The sequence below is a fragment of the Euprymna scolopes genome, chromosome 21 (assembly GCF_053919585.1).
Source record: "Euprymna scolopes isolate OS-2025 chromosome 21, ASM5391958v1, whole genome shotgun sequence".
Taxonomy (NCBI): Eukaryota; Metazoa; Mollusca; class Cephalopoda; order Sepiida; family Sepiolidae; genus Euprymna; species Euprymna scolopes.
The window spans coordinates 86,073,950-86,079,540 of NC_136502.1; the positions used below are offsets into that span (position 1 = coordinate 86,073,950).

Consider the following 5,591-nt stretch of genomic DNA (forward strand, 5'->3'; position numbering starts at 1 on the left):
TAGATTCGTAGAAAGAAGAAATAAAACAAATATGGGGAAGGGTGATAGAGAGAGAGAGAGAGGGAGAGAGAGAGGAGGGAGAGAGAGGGAGAGAGAGAGACAGACAGACAGACAGACAGACAGACAGAAACATAAACAGAGACAGAGATGCAGACAGACTGACAGAACGAGAAAGAGGGAAGAGGAAGAGATTTTAATGATGATGATGATGATGGGACAAACGTATAGATAGATAGATGGATAGGTCGATAGATAGATAGATAGATAGAGAGAGACAGAGAGACAGAGAGAGTACGCGCAAGAGAAAGAATATATATATGTGTGTGTGTGTGTGTGTGTGTGTGTGTGTGTGTGTGTGTGTGTGTGTATGTGTGTGTGTGTGTGTGTGTATAGTAATTTATAAAATATATATGGCGATTAAGCAGCTAAGCTACACTGAATATTTTATCCACTCTAGGACTCCTCAAGCTTATGCGCGAATTCTGTGGTTGTTTATGTATATACCTCAATGTGTGTGTGTGTGTGTGTGTGTGTGTGTGTGTGTGTGTGTGTGTGTGTGTGAATCGAATTATTACAATATTTATATATATATATATATATAATATATATATATATATATATATATATATATATATATATATATACATAAAGATAACGAGTGAGTGAACAAGAGAATAGATACGCAGAGAGAGAGAGAGAGAGAGAGAGAGAGAGAGAGAGAGAGAGAGAGAGTGAGAGAGAGAGAACACATTGTCGTTCACGCACGCCTTACCTACGAAGAGTGTTTCGTCGTTCAATCTATGATAAAGCAGCAGTTACAGTGCTGGCCCTCTCGCGGAGCGCATGCTTCATCGGCAGCCTCTCATGGATTTTAACTATAAACGTAAACACAGGTAAGAGTCACAAATTACTTTGAATGAAAACTGAATAACAAACTAAAACTTTTCTGTTTTTTTAATAACAACTTATTTAAAAAACTATATATTTGTTACGTGGGGGTGGGGGTGGGGGTGATATGATAAAGTGAGAGGAGTTTGTTTTTATTTTTTTTCTGCTACTTTTGAGAGAGCGAGAGGGGGGGGAGATAAAATAAGTTTATTTTTATAATAAATTGTTTTGCGAAATAATTGCCGATTCGGGTTTTCTCGGTGGATGTGTGAGTGAGATGTTGCCTATTTAAGACTAGTGCGCGCTCGCGTTTGTGTTTGAGTATGTGTGTGTGTGTGTGTGTGTGTGTGTGTGTGTGTGTGTGTGTGTGTGTGTGTGTGTGTGTGTGTGCGTGTGTGTGTGTGTGTGTGCACATGCGTGGTACTGCAAAACTCCTCTTTCACTTTTTCATAACTACACGTGAGTGTATGTGTTTATGTGTGTGTGTACGCGTGTGTGTATGCGCACGCGCGCGCGCACGCGCGCGCGCGCGCGCGCGCGTGTGTGTGTGTGTGTGTGTGTGTGTGTGTGTGTGTGTGTGTGTGTGTGTGTGTGTGTGTATACTCTATTCTGTAATTCAATTGCTCGCGCGTATGATACGTGGGAGTTTGTTAATTTGTTCGATTGCGGGTTCTATGTTCAATTTCGTCTACCCCGTGAGACATGTTTACTATTTACTAGCAATGATACCCGGTGATGCCCGTAATCGAATTAGAACTCTATTTCATCCTCATATTAAACCTCATCCCATAATACCATATTACCTTTTTGCTTTTATTTGTTTTTTTGTAAACACTTTATAATATTAAATTTTTGAGCTAGACCAAAGAATGTATTTTATTGCCTTAAACCCCATCAAGGCACACATGGTGTTTCCCAGAAATAAATGAAGACCTCTATGTCTTCCTGCTCCAAACGCAGAATCTCATATTATCACTTCTATTATTATTATTATTATTATTATTATTATTATTATTATTATTATTATTATTATTATTCGCATCATCATCATCATCATCATATATGAAGATATATATATATATATATATATATATATATATATATATATATATATATATATATATATATATAGCGTGTGTGTTATCTATTTTGTGTGTCACGCTCATATCCGAGTGACTGTCGTTTAATTATTATGCACTTCCATTTCTTGTAATAAATAATTAAACCAAGAATTCTTCATAAGTTTTTGGTTTCGGTTGCGATTGTAGCTAATGACACTCCAGTAATCTATTTTTCATATATATAAATAATTTTATCAAGAATTCTTCATAAGTTTTGGTTTCTGCTTCGATTATAGCTGAAACAACTTATATATACATATACTTTGCACTCAAGTCGTATAGATGTTTTTTATCTGTTTATTTTTTTTTTAATCGCAACTTTATAATATATAAAAATCGATACAACATTAAATCTATTATATATATATACGAAATCTGCAAGAATTAAAATATCATGTTTTAGCGTATTTGGCGACCGGGCTACGCCAGGCGTCCCTGCTAGCTTAGATAAATACTTTTGCAGTTTTAGCAAAAAAACTACAATAATATCAGAGCGGCTCCATTTACGCTGAACATGCACAGAATGACAAAATTAATATATTTGAATGAGTTCGCTGTGGAATTTTAACAGGTCCCGTTTATTATTATTATTATTATTATTATTATTAGTAGTAGTAGTAGTAGTAGTAGTAGTAGTAGTAGTAGTAGTAGTAGTATATATTTAATTCTATAAGAAAGATGAAAGGGGAAAAGAAAAGAAAGAATATATATATATATATATATATATATATATATATATATATATATATATATATACATATATATGGGTTGAAAGAGTTATTTGCTCTACTCAACAAAAATAAAGAATTGTTCGATGAATATAAGTTTTTGTTCCATGCAATATAAAGGTTAATCTCTCTCTCTCTCTCTCTCTCTCTCTCTCTCTCTCTCTCTCTCTCTCTCTCTCTCTCTGTTATATTTATATATTTATTTATATGGCGATTAAGCTAAACTGAATGAAGCTTAATAATTGAGTCAATTTATTCTAACTTTTATGAACATTATCGGAATTTTGATATATTTTAGTATATTAAAATTTTTGTTAAAAATATGAATAAAATATATATGTGAGTGTGTGTGTGTGTGTGTGTGTGTGTGTGTGTGTGTGTGTGTGTGTGTGTGTGTGTGTGTGTGTTAGGATTGATTTGTCAGACTCATGAGGTGGTCCGGCTTAATAGAGGAACTACTGAAACATGTATGCACATGTATAGCAAATAATGTTTGTCTATAATTTTTGGGTTGTTTTCCAGTGTTTTTATTTCCTTTTTCGTATTTCTCGATGAGTAGAAAGAAAAATTATATATATATATATATATATATATATATATATATATATATATATATATATATATATATATATATATATAGTGTGAGGACGTTATATATATATATATATATATATATATATAGTTTGAGGACGTTGGCAAGAAAGTTCTTGCGGTTTTTAATTTTTTAAATTCAGATTTTCATATCTCGGTTCAAACAAAAATTTATTGATCGAAATAGGCACCATAAGAATCCCCACATATTTGCCAACGCAAAACAATGTTAGTAACGTAAATTAAAAAATGTCTTGCGTTCGGTTTGCGATGAAGTCCTTGAAGGCGTTTTTTTTTTATATCACTTAGGTTTTAGAAGCATTTCTCATGCAGAAAGTTGTCGAGATGCTTGAAAAAGTCGTAGTTTGTAGGTGAGAGGTTTGGAGAGTATGGCGGAATATGCAGTGATTCGTAGCCCAATTGGTTCAACTTCTGCAGGGTCGGTTTAGAAACATGTGGTCGAGTAGTGTTGTGAAGGAGAATTGAGCCTTTTCTGTTGACTAATGCTGGGTGTTGTTGTCGAAGTTTCCGATGCATCTCATCCATTTGTTGATAGTACTTCTCCGTCGTAATAGTTTCGCGTTGATTCAAAAAACTTTCACGGATGAGACCGGTTGCAGACCACCAAACAGTCAGCATGACATCCTGTTGGTTCAACTCTGGCTTCGGGAAGTGTTGTGAAGCTTCTTCGGCGTCTAGCCACCGAGCTGAGCGTCACCGGTTGTCGTAAAGAACCCACTTTTCATCGCAAGTCACAGTCCATCAAGAAACGGGTCGTCCTAATTGCGTAAAAGAAACGGCGTTTCTTTTGGTTGTCGTTCAATTCATGAGGCACCCATTTATCAAGTTTTTGCGTTTTTCCAATCTCTCTTAAGTGGTTGGAAATCGTCGCATACTTTACGTCTTATTTAGAAGCAAGTTATCGAACAGTTGTGCGTGGATTGACTTAAACGAAGGCTCTTAATTGATCTTTGCCAACATCCTATGGCCGACAACTACGCTCATCTTTAAGACTCTCCTCGCCACCACAAAATTTCTTAAATCACTATTGTGATGTGCGTCCAGTAGTGGTTCCTGGGCCAAACTCTTCGTTGATATCGCGAGCTGTTTCAGCAAGTTTTTGGCCTAGCTTAAATTTAAATGAGAAAAGTGTGCGAATTTGCTTTTTTCCCCCATTCCACGTTGTAAAAAGAAGACATCATTGTTTTAAAACATAATTGGAATTTAAACGATTAGATAGAGCGAAAAACGCTCTTTAAAATGATATATATACAACGAAAACTTATTTGAACATACATTATTTGAAATCAAAATTAAAATATCCTATGAGCTTTCGCGTTAACCTAATATGTGTGTGTGCGTGTTTGTCTCTGTGTGTGTTGTCTCATGTGTATGTGTGTGTGTGTTTGTGTGTGTGTGCGTGCTTGCGTGTGTGCACGCGCGTGTGTGCACGCGCGTGTGTGATGGTGTTTATCTCCAAAACACATTTTCCGTTATTTAAGAAAAGACCAAAGTTATTAAATAAAAAAAATAGTAATAACGCTTAGCTACTAACCAGTTATCACATTCGTAAAAAAAAAAAATGACTGAAAATACTCCGTCACTATACAGATTAATAGTTCTATAAAATTATAAATCTACACCAAAAGTTATATCATATACAAATTATTACCATTTCCGACCATCCCAAGAGAAAATAATACATATCGTTGACTTTTATTTAGAGTGAGAGATTTCCGAATTCATTTGAAACAGTTGGGGGCTGTCTGACTTGCTATTTTGTTTTCTCACTTTCCCTCGCCATTTGAAATAGCTTCATATGTATGCTAGAAAAGGGTTTTACCCCTTGTTTGTTTGTTTGTGTGTGTGTGTGTGTGTGTGTGTGTGTGTGTGTGTCATCGTCATCATTACCATCATCATCATATTTATTATTATTATTATTATTATTATTTATTTTATCATCATCATGCTCATCATTATTATTATATTCATCATCATCATCATTATTATTATTATTATTATTATTATTATTATTATTATTATTATTATTATTATTATTATTGCCTCACAAGGAGCTTTCACACAGGTCATCAAAGATCTTTTCCCCGAACACAGCCTGTGGTGTTCCCTGGAAGTTGAGTGACAACAAGTCTCCCCAGATTTCCAGTACTCTCCACCTCTTTCGATAATATTTGCCAATAAATTTGCATTATCGCAACAGCTGCTTGCCATTGATTTCTCGTTGGCAGCGTTATATGTCCTA

The 5,591-nt window shown here is 34.8% G+C and overlaps 1 protein-coding gene across 5 annotated transcripts in view; it reads left to right on the top strand.

The window, feature by feature from the left end:
• Positions 1-720: 720 nt before the first annotated feature.
• Positions 721-5,591, top strand: part of LOC145242534 (protocadherin-17-like) — a 218,990-nt gene continuing 214,119 nt past the window's right edge. For 3 of the 5 annotated variants that reach the window (XM_080105611.1, XM_080105613.1, XM_080105614.1), the window contains exon 1: positions 722-893. The gene's annotated coding sequence lies outside the window, so the exon portion shown is untranslated. Of the gene's footprint in view, positions 894-5,591 lie in introns of all 5 variants that reach the window. The other 2 variants (XM_080105617.1, XM_080105615.1) reach the window with 2 other exon arrangements.